The sequence below is a fragment of the Hyla sarda genome, chromosome 4 (assembly GCF_029499605.1).
Source record: "Hyla sarda isolate aHylSar1 chromosome 4, aHylSar1.hap1, whole genome shotgun sequence".
NCBI classification, from domain to species: Eukaryota; Metazoa; Chordata; class Amphibia; order Anura; family Hylidae; genus Hyla; species Hyla sarda.
Window position 1 is genome coordinate 158,423,705 of NC_079192.1, and position 20,260 is coordinate 158,443,964.

General features: G+C 41.0%; 1 protein-coding gene across 2 annotated transcripts in view; it reads left to right on the forward strand.

Moving 5' to 3' along the window:
* ENTREP2 (endosomal transmembrane epsin interactor 2) overlaps positions 1-20,260 on the forward strand; it is an 848,385-nt gene that overhangs the window by 510,835 nt on the left and 317,290 nt on the right. The window lies entirely within an intron of this gene.

Genomic DNA, 20,260 nt, shown 5'->3' on the forward strand with positions numbered 1-20,260 from the left:
CCAAAAAGCTACACCATGTCTGGGCTGGTGTAGTTTTAGAGACTTTTCAGTGGCTTTGCGCCTTTTTTTGCTCCTTTTTACAAAAAGGCGCAATGATAAATCCCTTCCATATCATGTCTATTGCCAAAATCAGTGGATTGCAACTCAAAATCAGTGGATTGCAACTCAAAATCAGCAGAAATGTGTAAACAAAATGGGGCAAAAAAAAGGCGCAAAAAACCCTGCTTGCGCCTTTTTTGCCCCTTTTTTAGACACAAAAAACAGTCTAAAGACAATGATAAATGTGGGCCAATGTTCCCTGCTGCCACATATGTTTGTGTCAGGAACTGTCCACAGCAGTAGCAATCTGCCAGAGCAATCCCTTTTTGTTCTCCTTTTCTGAACAATTTCTGACAGAGATGGCGGCAAGGAGCACAGTGTCAAATTAAAAAAAATTGGCAAGTAAAAAAAATGATTTTGTTGATATTGTTACTGCTTTGCTGCCTGTATTATGGGTCCTGCTATTTTGTACTTCCATAGGTCGTTTGAGTATCTGAGGAGTGAAAGCCATCGCTAGGACTTTGGAAATGCGACTGCTAAAGGTGAAGATGGGTTTTTCAGTCTAGAAACATGTTAGCATTGTAACGGGTGACCTATGCTAACCTTTGATTCAGGCCACTTTCTCATGGCACTGTTTTGTTCTGTATTCTGCATTAGTATTTGTAAATTAAAATTTAAAGTATGTCCAAAACACTGGAGCAGTACAACTCTTTCCATTATAGTTTTCTCTTTGGGTTCCATAACTTTTTACCTTTACTTTCCAAGCTAATATATTTTATTTTTGTCTTATATCTTTCATAAAATCTTCTGTCTGGAACAGTATTTCTTAAAAATCGAAATAGGAGTTCAATTAGTGATAAGCACTACCTCAGTTCTACTAGTCAATATAGGCCCTGCTCAATACACTGAACTAAATAACCTTCTGCTGCTTCCAGTTGAAATGCAGTCAGATCAATCCATATTAAATGGAACCAAGGAAAATGACTTAGAGGATATTGTATCATTTCCTTCATTTCTAGGTCTGTCTGTTTCAACATTTTTACCTGCTCTGATTTCTAGGTTATCCAAAGTGTTTCCGAATGTACACCAGTAAATGTCAGCTCTGTGATTAAAACCATTTTTCATGTTAGCATGATTTATTTCAGACCCATGTACTCGGAACTACTTTGTTTCTTTCCCAAATGCTGACAGAATATAATAAATGTAAAGATTTTATTTTTTCTACTGATTCATCCGTTGGACAATGTGCTTGTCCAGTTACACTGGAATTAATATAATTCAATTATTAAAGGGGTTTTACCATTAAGAAAAATAGGTGTAAACTGATTCATTATGTGAAATGAAACCTATTTCCAATGTAGAAGCATTTCTAAAAACATACTGTTTAAGAAATGTATATCCCCAAGTGCCTTCTGTGCTTTGCTCTGTTGCCCTTAGTTGTTATTATGACCATTAGAGATGAGCAAATTTTAGAAAATTTCGATTCAGCGAATTTTCGGAAAAAAATTGGTCCGATACAAATTTATTTGTGGCGACTCGCTATTAAAAATGGCTATTTCCGGGCTACAAAGAGCCTCAATAGGGGTGTAGAACACTTTGTCTTGCCGTAACACGCATAGGAAGTGTGCTGGGTTAGTGAAATAATACTGTTATTCAGTATGACATGCAGATGAAAGGGTTGCCATTAGAATCACTGCTGCAGAGCATCTGGATGTGGCAGCAGGGTCGGGAGACCCTATGCCATCACAATTGAAGAGATTTTTTTAAAATTTTATTTCTATTTAATTTTATTTGGTAAACATGAGAGTAAAAATTTTCCAGGTTTTCGGCGCAATCCACCAAGGATGGGTCAGAGTTTCTTCAAAATAATTTTTATTTGCCAAAGAAACTTTATTATTATTTAATTTTATTTACATTTTTAAAATATTTAAAATTATTTTTTGATGACCCATTGGAGGGCAAGTTTGGTGAGCATTGCACTGGCGATTCGCCGTGAGGCGAGCTACCACCTATTCCAGCCCCTGCCTCTCAGCACTTCCCCCCCCCCCCCCCCCGATGCTCATAACTGAGTGACCCGGGGGCCCGAAGTGTTTACTTTGAACAAATACTGTATGACAACAAAATAAATATAACAAGGAAGGAGATCACATGGCGGCACAATGACAGAGCCTAGAAGTGGCAGCAGCATGAGGACACACATGGCTGTGGCAGCAATTTGAGGAGACCATATGGCGGCACAATGACACAGTCTGGACCTGGTGGCAGCCTATGTAGACCGCAGAGTGGCACAATGACAGAGTAGTGTGTCAGTTTGTCCTCCCTCTCAGTGGTGCAGGCCTGACCCGGGAGGGCTACTGGGTAAATACTGCCGGTATCATATGTTTGTCTAAAATATTAAGCCATGCACTTGTAAGTAAACACGGCTGGTACTGTGAAACTGTGTCTGAAACTGTGAATGTTTCATTTAATCAGTTATGGTTTATTTTTATCATTCCAACCTGTTTCCTTTGATTCTCATGGTAATTCCAGAGCTAATATATGATGATGAGCAGCTTAAGGGGTGTGTGCTTTGCAGTGTACCAGTGGCTGAAGTGCATGCAAAGTTTCCTGGCCATTTTTAGGATGTCTTGCAGAGGGGTGGAAGACTTAAGGAACCACTTGACCAGATTGAACACGTGTGCCATGTTATGGTTTACTTTTATTACTCCAACCCATTTCCTTGGAGCCTGGACGTGGAAGCAGCCTGATGAGACCATAGGAACTCACAATTTAAAAGATTAACCCCTTAAGGACCCAGCCATTTTACACCTTAGGACCCGGCCATTTTTTGAACATCTGACCACTGTCACTTTAAACTTTAATAACTCTGGAATGCTTTTAGTTATCATTCTGATTCCAAGATTGTTTTTTCGTGACATATTCTACTTTAACATAGTGGTAAAAGTTTGTGGTAACTTGCATCCTTTCTTGGTAAAAAATCCACAAATTTGATGAAAAATTTGAAAATTTTGCATTTTTCTAACTTTGAAGCTCTCTGCTTGTAAGGAAAATGGATATTCCCAATAAAAAAAATTGCTGAGTTTTTACTTTTGGAAGACACCAGAGGACTTCAAAGTTCAGCAGCAATTTTCCAATTTTTCACAAAATTTTCAAACTCACTATTTTTTCAGAGACCAGTTCAGGTTTGAAGGGGATTTGAAGGGTCTTCATATTAGAAATACCCCACAATTGTCCCCATTATAAAAACTGCACCCCCAAAGTACTCAAAATAACATTCAGTCAGCATTTTAACCCTTTAGGTGTTTCACAGGAATAGCAGCAAAGTGAAGGAGGAAATTCACAATCTTCATTTTTTACACTCGCATGTTCTTGTAGACCCAATTTTTGAATTTTTACAAGGGGTAAAAGGAGAAAATGTATACTTTTGTTTGTAGCCCGATTTCTCTCGAGTAAACACATACCTCATATGTCTATGTAAAGTGTTCCGCGGGCGCAGTAGAGGGCTCAGAAGCGAAGGAGCGACAAGGGGATTTTGGAGAGTATGTTTTTCTGAAATGGTTTTTGGGGGGCATGTTGCATTTAGGAAGCCCCTATGGTGCAAGAACAGCAAAAAAAAAACACACACCATACTATTTTGGAAACTAGACCCCTTGAGGAACATAACAAGGAATTAAGTGAGCCTTAATACCCCACAGGTGTTTCACGACTTTTGCATATATAAAAAAATAATATTTTTTTCACTAAAATGTGTGTTTCCCCCCAAATTTCACATTTTTGCAAGGGTTAATAGCAGAAAAGACCCCCAAAATGTGTAACCCCATCTCTTCTGAGTATGGAGGTACCCCATAAGTTGACCTGAAGCGCACTGCGGGCGAACTACAATGCTCAGAAGAGAAGGAGTCATATTTGGCTTTTTGAGAGCAAATTTTGCTCGGGGGGGCATGTCACATTTAGAAAGCCCCTATGGTGCCAGGACAGCAAAAAAAAAACATGGCATACCATTTTGGAAACTAGACCCCTTTGAGGAACGCAACAAGGAATAAAGTGAGCCTTAATACCCCACAGGGGTTTCACAACTTTTGCATATGTAAAAAAAATGTATTTATTTTTCACTAAAATGTGTGTTTCCCCCCAAATTTCACATTTTTGCAAGGGTTAATAGCAGAAAAGACCCCACAAAATTTGTAACCCCATCTCTTCTGAGTATGGAGGTACCCCATAAGTTGACCTGAAGCGCACTGCGGGCGAACTACAATGCTCAGAAGAGAAGGAGTCATATTTGGCTTTTTGAAAGCAAATTTTGCTCGGGGGGCATGTCGCATTTAGGAAGCCCCTATGGTGCCAGGACAGCAAAAAAAAAAAAAAACACATGGCATACCATTTTGGAAACTAGACCCCTTGAGGAACGTAACAAGGAATAAAGTGAGCCTTAATACCCCACAGGGGTTTCACGACTTTCGCATATGTAGAAAAAAATATTTTTTTCACAAGAATGTGTGTTTCCCCACAAATTTCACATTTTTGCAAGGGTTAATAGCAGAAAAGACCCCCCAAAATGTGTAACCCCATCTCTTCTGAGTACGGAGGTACCCCATAAGTGGACATCAAGTACACTGCAGGGGCGCCACAATGCTCAGAAGAGAATTAGTCACATTTGCAAACTTTGCTGAAATAGAGGGGACATGTCGCATTTAGGAAGCCCCTATGGTGCCAGGACAGCAAAAAAAAAAAAAAACACATGGCATACCATTTTGGAACCTAGACCCCTTGAGGAATGTAACAAGGGGTAAAGCAAGCCTTAATACCCCACAGGGGTTTCACGGCTTTTGCATATTTAAAAAAATATATTTTTTTTTTCACTAAAATGTGTGTTTCCCCCACATTTTACATTTTACATTTTTACAAGGGTTAATAGCAGAAAAGACCCCCCACAATTTGTAAATACATTTCTTTGGAGTAAGGACATACCTTATTTTTTGATGATTTTGGCTTGGCGGGTGCACAGCAGGTCTTGCTTGAATGGGAGCGCAGTCAGGGACCTTGAGCTTGATATGGAGCCAGGATGTGGGACCCCCCTCAAGGAGCGTTAATGGGGCGAGCACTGAGCCCTTAAATAGGGGAACATTAATGGGCCTTAACTGGGGTAGACAGGTGGGGTACACAGGCCCGTAATATGGGGTACAGTGGGCCAGAAAATTATAAAACATAATAAAATAGGATATGTTCCCAGAATGATGACCCAGAGCATAGCCAAAACTAAAAAAAATATGCCCACCCCAAACCCTATGCTCTGAATCATCATTCTGGGAATGTGATGTGTGTGGCTGTCCCTAACCTGTTGCCTCAGATGCGCACCCGCTCAGGTGGTTTGAGGCAACATAAAAAAGTCCCCGATGATAGTGACTCAGTGACCTATAACCCATTTTTGAAAAAACACCCCCAGAGGTCTTATCAGGTTTTTTTTTTTTTTTCAGTTTTTTTTGGGCAATTTAGTGATTTATGGGGGTTACATTTTGGAATGTACTCTGGACTTGATACATTGGTCAAATTATGGAAAATTAAATTGAAAAGGGAAAATTTAGGGCTCCATGGAAGTGTGATACTCCCTGAAGCAGCCTATGCAGAGGCCCGGATTATCTGGGCAAGTGTAACATTGATATGTGGTGTCCTTCCGAATCCCCTTCCTGAAACATACTCTGCATCTTTTCTGGGATCGCCCCTTCTTTTCACTGTGGGGGACCTCACCTGGAAAGTGTTGGCCTGGGATGATCCTGGCGCCTTTAACTCCAGACCTTTGGGAAGTCCGCCCTGATCTTTCCCGGTCAGTAAGATCAGGAACCTTAGGACTTCTTCTTGGTACTGGAGGAATGTCCCTGTGTTGCCAGTGTACTGGGATAGTACAAAAGTGTTGTACATGGCAACCTGTACCAAGTAGATCGCAACTTTTTTGGGTATTTTTTTTTTTTTTTTTACTTTTCTTTACTTTGTTTACTTTATTACACCTACCTGTCCCTGCAAGCCTCTGTCCCTATTCTAACGGCTACTGAGGGGGCTGCAGAGCTCCGAGGGGGGGGATCAATGGTCCTCTTCCTGCTGCTGCACCCGCTGACTGAACACAGAGAGCAGGTACAGTGGCGGGAAGGACCGTTAACCCCTCCTATACCGCTCTGCTATTGGCTGGACGATCGCCAGCCAATAGCAGCATTGCTGGGGCGGTGACAGTATTGTCACCGCTCCCCAGCAACGGCAGGTGATTGGAGGTGCATTGTACACCGCTGATCACCTTGTATTAATGGGTCATCGGGTCACAAGTGACCCGAATGACCCGAATCGCCGAAGATCGCTTGCGTGATTTCGCAAGCGATCTCTGGCGATCGCCGACATGCGGGGGTCCCGGGACCCCCCCTCGGCATTTGCACAACATGCCTGCTGAAGGTTTCGGCAGGCATGCTGTTCCGATCTCCGCCTGGTGAGCGGCAGAGACCGGAAAACGCCATGACATACTCATACGTCATGGGTCCTTATAGCCCAGGGTGCGGAGACGTATGCATACGTCATGGGTCCTTAAGGGGTTAAAGAGATTTTTTTAAATTTAAATTGAAGATTGAATAGATTGATACGTTTTATGTGCCAGCAGCATGAGGAGATTACATGGCGGCACAATGACAGAGCCTAGCAATTGGAATGAGCAAACTTTAAATCCTTTTTGAGGACCCATTGGAGGGCAAGTCTCGTGCCAGCAGCTGTGGTAATTCCAGCTCCAATAGTGTATAATTGTTAAAGTTTCTGCAGTGAAAAAGCTTGTACTTGTATTTTAAAATTGAGCTGGTGGTCGGCCGCGAGGCGAGCTACCATCTTTTCCAGCCTCTGCCAAATGGCGGCAGAATGACACAGCCTGGAGGTGGCATCAGCATGAGGAGACCATATAGTTCTAGAATGACATAGCCTGAAGGTGGCATCAGCATAAAGAGACCATATTGTGGCAGAAGGACACAGCTTGGAGGTGGCGGCAGCATGAGGAGACCATATGGTGGCAGAGTGACACAGTGTGGAGGTGGCGGCAGCATGAGGAGACCATATGGTGGCAGAATGACACAGCCTGGAGGTGGCGGCAGCCTATATAGGCCGCAGAGCGGCACAATAACAGAGCCTGGAGGTGCCAGCAGCATGACGAGACCATAGGACGGCACAAGGACAGAATCTGAAGGTGGCAGCAGGGTCGGGAGACCATATGGCATCACAATTGAAGAGATAAAAGAGATTAAAGAGATGTCATTTGAAGATTTTGAAGAGATTAAAGGGGTACTCCACTGGAAAACGTTTTCTTTAAAATTAACTGGTACCAGAAAGTCAAACAGATTTCTAAATTTCTTCTTTTAAAAAATCTTAAAGGGGTACTCCACTTCAATACATTTTCTTTAAAATCAACTGGTGCCAGAATGTTCAACAGATTTGTAAATTACTTCTATTAAAAAATCCCAATTCTTACAGTACTTATAATGCACAGAAAGTACTCCAGTACTCCAGTGTATAGTACACAGGAAGTTCTTATCCTTTTCCTGACCACAAGTGCTCTCTGCTGACACGTCTGTCAATTTTAGAAACTGTCCAGAGTAGGAGCAAATCCCCATAGCAAACCTCTCTTGCGCTGGACAGTTCCTGAAATAGACAGAGGTGTCAGCAGAGACACTGTGGTCAGACAGAAAAGAAATTCAAAAAGAAAAGAACCCTTCCTGTGGAGCATACAGCTGTTTTTCTGCTGAATATCTAATCATTGACTGCTGCCATTCAGAGCATAACAAGATGTATTGCTGTGGGAATTATATTATAAAAGAAAAGACATGTACAGGACATGTACAGTGTGTGTGAGCTGCAGTTTAAGCATGCTCACAGATAGTGAAAGCAGTTGGCTGGCAACCATTACACAGAGCTGCACTGACTTCTGGAAGTTGTAGTCTGTGCTTCAAACAAGGTAAACGTATTTAGAAGACATCAGGGGCCAATGATGCTGCCAAAACTACATGAATAACACAGAACAGGTATTGTGATGGCTTTGGGGCATTTTTCTTTTTCTTAACTTTCCTGGAGTACTCTTTTAACAATAACTGGCCCCTATCAGTTTAACAGGAAGAAACATAAAAGTGCTGAGTGCGTATATATTACACTTAGGATAGGAACATTTGCCCCAGTACGGTTACACCGGAATTAGGCATTAAAAGCAGGTGTGTAGGTATTTCTGGCCTTAAATTATAACTGGGCCCTATGAGTTTAACAGGAAAAAACGTAAAAGCTCTGAGTGCGTATATATTACACTTAGGATAAAAAAATTTGACCCAGTATGATTACACCTGAATTAGGCATTAAAAGCAGGTGTGTAGGTATTTATGGCCTTTAACAGTAACTGGCCCCTGTAAGTTTAACAGGAAAAAACGTAAAAGCGCTGAGTGCGTATACATTACACCTAGGATAGCAAAATACGCTTCAGTAAGGTTACACCTGAACTAAGCATTAAAAGCATGTGACTAGGTATTTTAGTGCTCACACTAACTAGCCCATATTAGATATAGAGTAATACACCCCAGTACAGTTGCAACATAAAGTGTACTCTCTCTCTCTTTCTCTCTCTACTGTCTCTGTCTATCTGCCTGCCTGCAGTGATGTGGGCTTCAGGTGAATTGATTTGCCACTGTAAAGATCTTTTTTCTCAGTAACACACACACACACAGACACTGTCTGCTCTATCAGGAAAATATCCCAGCAATGCCTGCCTGCAGCGATGGCTGCAGAATATATAGGGCTGTGACACATCAGGACTGGCTGCTGATAGGCTGCATGCTGCATGTGATTAAGGGTGATCCCGCCTACCCACCTTCCCACCTTCCCAGAGTTCTTTGCCCCATGTCCTCACACGAGTAGCCATTTTAGATCCCCTGGACCACACTAAATGGAGATTAATGAAGCAATTTGTTCTACTGAATCGCGGAGATATTTGGATTCATTATGAATAAAACGTTTCAGGAAATTCATAATGAATTCGGATTCATCTGATTCGATTCGCTCATCTCGAATGCCATCTTACGGCATCCACTGAGTTGGTTAGGCATGCCCAGTTCAACTGCACATTGCTTGTTAGTCTATATTGTGTAGGCAAGCAGGGGGATTTTAGGAAAGTGTGTGATCTGTTGCCAATCCAGGGAGGAAAAGAATATAACAGGAAAGTAAGTCATTTTATCTTTAAAAAACTAACAAAACAACATCATTTGTACTATATATACTTGTATATACATATATGGTACACATCTAATTTTTTTAAATCAAATTAAGCAAAAATGAGTCAGTCATGCTAGGTATATCTAGATAAAAAAGGGAAATAGTGTTTGTCCATGAATAAATAATGTGTAAGTGTAAGAATGGGATTGGTGCTTTTACATTAAAATTGTTAAAATTGATTCATATTGTGACAAGTATAATGAAGAATTGTCACAGGTCCCTTTGGCAGACCATATATGTAAAGTATACAAAATATATATAATATACAAAATTATAAAATCATACAAAAAAATAAACAGTAAAAATGATGAGCTGGTAGGCGTCCATGTTGCCGTGTACTGCTCCCCTTCTCTGTGTCATGTGATTGCGCTTAGCGCACATAGGGTAACATGCACCAGATATATTTTTTTTCTCTTTTTCATTTTAGTGTGAGCTGCACATACCTATTTTTGTATTGTTTTTTTATACTTCATTTTACCAATTTTGCTATCAACTATACTTTGTGAGGAAAACCCCTTTAACCCCTTAAGGACCCAGGGCGTATGGGTACGCCCTGGCATCCCGTGCAAATACCAGGGGTGTCCCGAGACCCCCCATGTCGGCGATTGCCACAGATCGCCGGTGAATTCACACCGGCGATCTGCGGCGATTCCGGTCATATGGCTCACGTGTGACCCGATAACCCAGAGATACATGGTGATTGGGGGTGTAGAATACACCCCCAATCACCTCCTGTATCTATGGGGAGGTGGCGATTTCACCACCTCGCCCCCTAGGAGCGCTCCTACTGGTCGGCAGTCAGGGGAAGGGTTAATGTCCCCTTCTCGCAGCTCTACTCGCCCACCGCATTCAGTCAGCGGGCAGAGCTGTGAGAAGGAGCCAGGGACCCCCATCTGTGAAGATCTGTGACCTCAGGGCTGAAGAGAAGCTGTATAGAGCAGGGAGAGATTGCTAGTAAAGGGACAGGTAGGAGGCGCTGCATTTGCTCCCCCCCCCCTTTTTCCCCCCATATAATGATGTGTGATTTATAATCACACACCGTTATATACAAAAGTTACACCAAGGACCCCCAGAGGGTTTTCAGCCACGGATTCCTGAGTTTATTGGCGACTCAGGAATCCGGATTGACACCTGCCGGATACACTGAAATTGACTAGTTTAGTAATTTTTTCAGTGACAGCTTTGTCAATCTGTACGCCCAACAGTTTGTCGCTCACCACCCTGATTCGTTTTTGGCTAGGTCTAATGAATAGTATGCCATCAGTGCAGCCGAAATGAGGACATTTTGGGACCTCGTGCTGCATATGGGCCTGGTCAAAAACCCAGTGTCAGGCAGTACTGGAGCGGGGACATCCTCTACCAGACCCCGCTTTACAGTATGGGCATGACACGGAAGTGGTTCGAGGCCATTTGGAAATGCCTCCATTACACTGATAATGCGGCATGTTCCCGCAACCCCCCCCCCCCCCCTGAGTTCATCTCGCCTATGACCAGCTTTATAAAGTGAGGCCGTCATAGATCACTTTGGGGCCAGATTTCAGGGAACTCTCGGTAGATGAGTCTCTTATCGGGTATTTTCCGCCAGTATATTTCCTCGAAGCAGGCGAGGTATGGCGTGGAACTCTACAAACTTTGTGAGAGTATCTCCGGGTACACTTACAAGTTTAGAGTATATGGGGGACGAGATTCCCGTATGGAACCCCCAGAATGTCCCCCCCCCACTATGGGTGTTAGTGGGAAACTCATTTGGGACCTTGTGCACCCATTGCTGGATAAGGGTTACCACCTTTACGTGGACAACTTTTATATCAGCATCCCTCTGTTCACATCCCTTGCTACCAGATAGCCTCCCTCTAAATTTTATCCAGACAGCTATGCCCAAGGGTGAGTCCCGTGCCCTTACCCATGAAAACCTGTTGCTGGTCAGGTATAAGGATAAGAGGGATGTCCTTATGCTGACCACAATTCTTGGTAATGGCAGGTCACCTGTCCCTGTGAGAGGTACCACAACAACGGTCCTCAAGCCTGATTGTATTCTGGACTACAATGAGTATATGGGGGGAGTTGATCTTTCTGCCATTCGGAAAACACGGGTATGGCACAAAAAAGTTGTGGTCTACTTGGTACAGGTTGCCATGTACAACTCTTTTGTACTGTCCCAGAACGCTGGCAACACAGGGACATACCTTCAGTTCCAAGAAGAAGTCCTAAAGGCCCTGATCTTTGGTGACCAGGAAAGAGCAGGCCAGACTTTCCAAGAAACTGGAAAGATAGGTGCCAGGATCGTCCCCGGCCAACACTTTCCAGGGGAGGTCCTCCACACTGGAAAGAAGAGACGATTCCAGAAAAAATGCAGTGTGTCACAAGAGGGGGATACGGAAGGATACCACCACTCAATGTGACACTTGACCAGATCATCCGGGCCTCTGCATTAAAAACTTCTTCAGGGAGTATCACACTTCCATGCAGTACCACATTTTCCCTCTTCATTAAAATTTTCCATAATTTGACCCTAATGTTCCAAGTCCAGAGTACATTCCAAGTTTTAACCCCATAAAACCACTAAATTGCCCAAAAAACTCTTATAAAAAATTTAAAAAAATAAGACTGATAAGACCTCTGTGGGTATTTGTTCCAAAAATTAGTCACTGAGTCACTATCATCGGGGACTTTTTTATGTTGCCTCAAATGCTCATCACTCTCTTCACCTGCACATTTGAGGCAACAGTCACACACATCACAGTCCCAGAATGATGATTCAGAGCATAGGGTTTGGGGTGGGCATATTTTTTAGTTTTGGCTATGATCTGGGTCATCATTCTCGGAACATAACCTGTTTTATGATTTTACATTCCACTGTACCCCTTTTTATTAATTTAACCCATGTAACTTTCCTTGAGGGGGGTCCCACTGTTCTGGCTCCATAGGATGATATGTAAAAGCTCAAGGCCCCTGACAGCGCTCCTGCTCTTCCGAGACTGCTGTGCACCCGCAGAGCTGTTTACGCCCAGATATGAGGTATATCCTTACTCCAAAGAAATGTACTTACAAATTTACAGTGACATTTTCTCCTGTTACCACTTGTGAAAATGAAAAATTTGGGGCAACCCAGCATTTTAGTGTAAAAAAATCGAATTTTGCCTTTTTACTTCCCACTTTAACCCCTTAAGGACCCAGGACATAAATGTTCGTCCTGGTGAGGTGGTACTTAACGCACCAGGACCTACATTTACGTCCTGTGCATAACCGCGGGCATCGGAGCAATGCCCGTGTCATGCGCGGCTGATCCCGGCTGCTGATCGCAGCCAGGGACCCGCCGGCAATGGCCGACGCCCGCGATCTCGCGGGCGTCCGCCATTAACCCCTCAGGTGCCGGGATCAATACAGATCCCGGCATCTGCGGCAGTGCGCGATTTGAATGAATGATCAGATCGCCCGCAGCGCTGCTGCGGGGATCCGATCATTCAGAACGCCGCATATAGGTCCCCTCTCCTTCCTCCGTCCGGCTCCCGGCGTCTCCTGCTCTGGTCTGTGATCGAGCAGACCAGAGCAAAAGATCGCCGATAACACTGATCTGTTCTATGTCCTATACATAGAACAGATCAGTATTAGCAATCATGGTATTGCTATGAATAGTCCCCTATGGGGACTATTCAAGTGTAAAAAAAAAATGTAAAAAAATGTAAAAGTAAAAGCAAAAAAAAGTGAAAAATCCCCTCCCCCAATAAAAAGTAAAACGTCAGTTTTTTCCTATTTTACCCCCAAAAAGCGTAAACATTTTTATTTATAGACATATTTGGTATCGCCGCATGCGTAAATGTCCGAACTATTAAAATAAAATGTTAATGATCCCGTACGGTGAACGGCGTGAACGAAAAAAAAAAAGTCCAAAATTCCTACTTTTTTAATACATTTTATTAAAAAAAAATTATAAAAAATTAATTAAAAGTTTTCTATATGCAAATGTGGTATCAAAAAAAGTACAGATCATGGCACAAAAAATGAGCCCCAATACCGCCGCTTATACAGAAAAATAAAAAAGTTAGAGGTCATCAAAATAAAGGGATTATAAACGTACTAATTTGGTTAAAAAGTTTGTGATTTTTTTTTAAGCGCAACAATAATATAAAAGTATGCAATAATGGGTATAATTTTAATCGTATTGACCCTCAGAATAAAGAACACACGTCATTTTTACCATAAATTGTATGGCGTGAAAACGAAACCTTCCAAAATTAGCAAAATTGCGTTTTATTTTCCCCACAAAAATAGTGTTTTTTGGTTGCGCCATACATTTTATGATATAATGAGTGATGTCATTACAAAGGACAACTGGTCGCGCAAAAAACAAGCCCTCATACTAGTCTGTGGATGAAAATAAAAAAGAGTTATGATTTTTAGAAGGCGAGGAGGAAAAAATGAAAACTTAAAAATTAAATTGTCTGAGTCCTTAAGGCCAAAATGGGCTGAGTCCTTAAGGGGTTAATGAACATTTATCAAACATCTGGGGGGGGGGATGTTAAGGCTCACTTTTCCCCTTGTTACATGCATTGAGGGGTGCAGTTTTCAAAATAGTATGCCATGTGAGGTTTTTTTAGTTTTTTTTTTTTTTTTTGCTGTTCTGGCACCATAGGGTCTTCCTAAATGCAACAGGCCCTCCAAAAACCATTTCAGCAAAATTTGCTTTCTAAAAGCCAAATGTGACTCCTTCTTTTCTAAGCATTGTAGTGCGCTGACAGTGCACGTGACATCCACATATGGGGTATTTCCATACTCAGAAGGGATGGGTTTACAAATGTAACATTTGGGGGAAACCCAGCATTATAGTGAAAAAATTATTTACACATCCAACTTTAACTTAAACTTAAACGAAAAGTTGTGAAAAACCTGTGGGGTGTTAAGTCTCCCTGTACCCCTTGTTACGTTCCTTGAGGGGCGTAGTTCCCCAAATAGTATACCATGTGTATTTTTTTGCTGTTCTGGCACCATAGGGTCTTCTTAAATCCGACATGCCCCCAAAAACCATTTCAGCAAATTTGCTTTCCAAAAGCCAAATGTGACTACTCTTCTGAGCATTGTAGTGTGCCTGCAGTGCACTTGAGGTGCACACATGGGGTATTTCCATACTCAGAAGAAATGGGGTTGCAAACTTTGGGGGGCATATTCTCCTATTACCCCTTGTAAAAAATTAAAATTTGGGGGAAAACTAGCATTTTAGTGGAAAAAAAAACATTTACAAATCCAACTTCAACAAAAAGTCGTCAAACACATGTGGGGTGTTAAGGCTCACTGTACCCTTCGTTACATTCCTTGAGGGGTGTAGTGTCTAAAATAGTAGGCCATGTGTTTTTTTTCTTTTTTTTTGCTGTTCTGGCACCATAGGGGCTTCTTAAATGTGACATGCCCCCCAAAAACCATTTCAGAAAAACTTACTCTCCAAAATCCCATTGTCGCTCCTTCCCTTCTGAGCCTTGTAGTGCACCCACAGAGCACTTGACATACACATATGTGGTGTTTCCTTACTTGAGAGAAATTGGGTTACAAATTATATGAAGATTTCTCTCCTTTTACTCCTTGTAAAAATTCAAAAACTGGGTCTACAAGAACATGCCAGTGTAAAAAAATGAAGATTTTAAATTTTCTCCTTCAATTTGCTGCAATTCCTGTAAAACACCTAAAGGGTTAACAAACTTTTTGAATGTCATAGTTTTTATAATGGGGTAATTTATGGGGTATTTCTAATATGAAGGCCCTTCAAATCCACTTCAAAACTGAACTGGTCCCTGAAAAATTTTGATTTAGAAAATTTTGTGAAAAATTGGAAAATTGCTGCTGAACTTTGAAGCCCTCTGATGTCTTCCAAAAGTAAAAAATGTCAACTTTATGATGCAAATATAAAGTAGACATATTGTATAAGTGAATCAATATATAATTTATTTGGAATATCCATTTTCCTTATAAGCAGAGAGCTTCAAAGTAAAAAAAATAAAAAATAAAAAAAAGCTACATTTTCCATTTTTACATAAAATTTTAGCATTTTTCACCAAGAAATTATGCAAGTATCGACAAAATTTTACCATTAACATAAAGTAGAATATGTCAAGAAAAAACAATCTCAGAATCAGAATGAAAAGTAAAAGCATCCCAGAGTTATTAATGCTTAAAGTGACAGTGGACAGATGTGCAAAAAAAAGCCGGGTCCTTAAAGGGGTATCCCTGGGGACCCCCGGGATCTCGGCTGCAGCACCCCCCAGTCATTACTGCACAAAGCAAACTCGCTCTGTGCATAATGACGGGCGATACAGGGGCCAGAGCATTGTGACATCACGGCCTGCCCCCATATTGCAAGTCTATGGGAGGGAAAGTGACGGCCGCCACGCTCCCTACCATAGAATTGTATTGAGGGGGTGGGCCGTGACATCACGAGGGGCGGAGCAATGACATCAACATGCTCTGGCCTCTGTATTGCCCATCATTACACACAGAGCGAGTTTGCTCTGTGCAGTAATGACAGAGGGGTGCTGCAACCGAGATCCCAGGGGTCCCCAGCGATGGGACCCCTACGATTAGACATCTTATTCCCTATCCTTTGGATAGGGGATAAGATGTCTAGGGGCGGAGTACCCCTTTAAGGTGAAAATGGGCTCGGTCCTTAAGGGGTTAAAGGGGTTATCCAGGAAAAAACTTTTTTTATATATATATCAACTGGTTCCAGAAAGTTAAACAAATTTGTAAATTGCTTCTATTAAAAAATCTTAATCCTTTCAGTACTTATGAGCTTCTGAAGTTAAGGTTGTTCTTTTCTGTCTAAGTCCTCTCTGATGACACCTGTCTCAGGAAACGCCCAGTTTAGAAGCAAATCCCCATAGCAAACCTCTTCTAAACTGGGCGTTTCCCGAGACAGGTGTCATCAGAGAGCACTTAGACAGAAAAGAACAACCTTAACTTCAGAAGCTCATAAGTACTGAAAGGATTAAGAGTTTTTAATAGAAGTAATTTACAAATCTGTTTAACTTTCTGGATCCAGTTGATATATATAACAAAGTGTTTTCCTGGAATACCCCTTTAAGTGCACACTAATGTCATATTTGCTCGAAAGTGAACAAGGTTGTGTATTACTCCAAGAACTTTAATGAATGTCCTGCACATGTAACTAGATATATATCTTTTCCAAGCAAGTGTCTCTCATATTTTATGTTTTTCCCAAGATTGGCCCATTTTTCTTATTTTATACTATATTATAATATAACATATTATATTATATTCTTTGTTGTTGTTTTTTTAAATCCCTGTATTATGTACCAACCTTCTGGCCATGCATTTTGCGTAATGTAAAAAATTTATTTTATCTGGGGAGTTCCTTTAAATTGAATAACTAAACCCCAAGGCCAAAGCCCGGGGTGTAAACCCCTATTGCTTACCCCTTAAAAATTAACTTTTATTATTTATTGTTAAAAGATAATTCCCACAACAAAAAGATTAAAACTGACAACCAGGTGATCCAAATGTAGCAGTTAGTGCGTTAAATAGGATCAATGTCCTCTCAAGTACTAGGTAGCCCTGCAGTGGCTGCCTATTCAGGGGATCACTCTGGTGTCGCTTAAAAAATACACACAATTGCCGCCTCTACATGTTTCGCCGCCTCCGCGGCTTTCTCAAGAGGCAATGGTGGCAAACATGTAGAGGCGGCAATTGTGTGTATTTTTTAAGCGACACCAGAGTGATCCCCTGAATAGGCAGCCACTGCAGGGCTACCTAGTACTTGAGAGGACATTGATCCTATTTAACGCACTCACTGCTACATTTGGATCACCTGGCTGTCAGTTTTAATATTTTTGTTGTGGGAATTATCTTTTAACAATAAATAATAAAAGTTAATTTTTAAGGGGTAAGCAATAGGGGTTTACACCCCGGGCTTCGGCCTTGGGGTTTAGTTATTGAGTTTGTATATGGCCCCTTACTACCCTAGGGTAGTTTGTTTAATATAGTTCTTTTAAATTGAACGTATCTTGCTGTTTTATCAGTTTTTGATGTATTTGAGATGTTTCAGTTCATATCAGGATTTGTCCTATGCCAGCTGTCATTTACATAGGATGTGATATTGTTTACCATGTTAGTCTCATATCGTGGAACTCTGTGTATGTATTTTTGTTATACAGAGTAGTTGCTGATCTAGACTTTTGTCATGGAAACCATTGTCATGTACATGGAAATTTGTTGATTTTTAGAATGCTTGCTACTACACTCATCTTCCTTACTAGTACTAGACCTGTTTTTGTACAGTATATGTTACATAAAATATCTGGTTTTCTGGTGCTGTAGTGGAAACATTTTATGATTCTGTGTGATGTATGTGAGAGAATAAAAAATAAAAGCAAAATACATTTAACATCTTTAATAGAAGTAACAGAGCATTACAGCGATTACAGCACTTTGGAAGGATAGAGACTCCCCCATCCCTCAGTACAGACTTTATTAATAATGTGAATGCAAATGTTAAACTGCAAAGTTATGTATATCAGAAATGGAATAAAAGTAAAACATATTATGCCATATAGAGAAAGTTAACTAAATTCAATCCCTGTAACACAGTATTATTTATGGATTATTGGATAGACTGATCCAGCTGTCAGGGGTAGGGTAGGGTGGCATTTTGTTTTGGTTGGTTGGGTTGAGTTAAAATAGGTTTATATTGTGGCTACTATGGTATTTGTATGGTGTTTTGTGTCTTGTTTATATGTTTATTATGATATATGGATTGTTTATATGTCTTAAAAGAAACAATTAAAAAAGGAACAGAGCAATTGAACATATCCTTTTTCCAAATAGTCCTCATAGAAAACGACAAGTACTGGTCAACAAGCTTTGACATTGCAGCAGAGAAGACATTTTTTTGAGCACTGCTTCCATCGCTTTACCATTAAAGGTGAATCTGAAACCTTGCAACCCATTTCTTTAGTGGATGGAAATGTGCAAATATCTCAGCACCAGATCTTGGCTGCAAGGAAGATATAGAGAACTCAAGCTGTTGTACTGGCTCTACTTTTGCTGCTGTTTTTGAATGTGCATTGTCATGGTGCAGCTGTTGCTTGTGTAGATTCGTAAGCTAATTGGTATCCATCATACACAGACTTTCCTGTATCTCAATCATTCATTACAGCAAATAGCTTATATTCAAATGTATAACCAACTGAAACCCCTATCTATTGGTCTTTTCTTATGAAGGCATTTGCTCTGTCGATGTGCTCCTGTGTTTCCAATGTTGATGAGCGACCACTACAGGTTTTATTCTGCCCAAAGAATGTTGCAATCTCACAATGGAGGATTAATTTTTTGCAATTAATTTTGGATTCTCTGTTGTAGTTTCGCAAAAGATCTTAAAGGGGTACTCCGCTGCCCTAGTGTTCAGAACATTACGTTCCAAACACTTGGAGCAGGTGGTGGGGGTCATGACATCATGACCATGCCCCTTGTGATGCCACACCCCCTCATTGCAAGTCTATAGGAGAGGGCATGGCGACCACCATGTCCCCTCCCATAGACTTGCATTGAGGGGGGGTGGCATGACATCATGAGGGGCATGGCCGTGACTTTACAAACCCCGCCGCCATACCCAGTGTCTAAACAAATGCTCGGTGTTGCACAGAGATCGTGGGGTGGGGACCCCCCGCAATCAGACATCTTTTCCCCTATCCTTTGGATAGGGAATAAGATGTCTAGGGGCGAAGTTCCCCTTAACCTATAATCCTGGGATATACAATTAATCTTTCAAGTTATCAAATCCTTTACAGCTAAATCATGTCTGGGCAGTGTCCTCTCTCACTAGGGTCTTACAGTATAATATGCTGTTCAATGAACAAATATGGTATAGTTTACCACCAATATTAAAAGTTACTAGTATATTCTATTGTTCTATATAAGTACAAGAGTGCTTTTAAATGGAACTCCATGTTATTAGAGCATATGCGGCTATCCATGGTGGAGGGATTTTACCTGTGTCAGGCTGCCCTTTACCGAAGCAGAAAGCATGAATGGCCACTGTGTAATACTCTATTTCCTCGGTAGCTGCCACTGAAAGGAAAATACATACTGTGGTTACCTTCAGAAAAAATCTGCTGTCCTCAAACATTAGTCTTAGTGTTTTGTTTTCATATGATCCCAAGTGATGGCATCCTGTAATAGCAGGCATCGAAGCCACCTGTGGCCACTGAGTAACTGGTTGGGAACACTGATCTAAGCCATTCCATTGCTTTCTGCCTAAAATATAAATTATTGAGCTGCTATAGTAGAGCCACTTATTCTCTGAGAAGTTTTTGACAGAAGAAGCCGGTATTTTGGTCTGCTGCACTGCCTTGAAAATATCCATTCCATTTGCTTATTAAATACAATCGTATGTTTTCAAAGAAGCAATGAAAAAATCAATAATGAAGTCATAAACTAGGATATGAAGACAGAGGACTGTAGAAAGAACCAGAATGCTTTATTTGTTCTTGTCCATGGGAGTTTAGTTATATATGGAGTATTCCTAAGGCATTTTATAATTTAAGAATTGCATTCCGGAATTCATAATCTTAGCTGGAACAAATGATACCTGTAATTTTCTATAGACTGACTCTGCCATCCCCAGTGGCATACATTATAGCAGTAAGAGACGACAAGAAACACCACTGATTTATCTTTCCCAGACATGTTATTTGTATCTGTATAAAAGAAACATATTATAGTCTCTTGGAATTAAAAGACTACTAGTTTAACCCCCGATGGATGAAAATGAGAAAAATACATGTGTATGATTAATCTGCACTGTATATACAGTACAGACCAAAAGTTTGGACACACCTTCTCATTCAAAGAGTTTTCTTTATTTTCATGACTATGAAAATTGTAAATTCACACTGAAGGCATCAAAATTATGAATTAACACATGTGGAATTATAGACATAACAAAAAA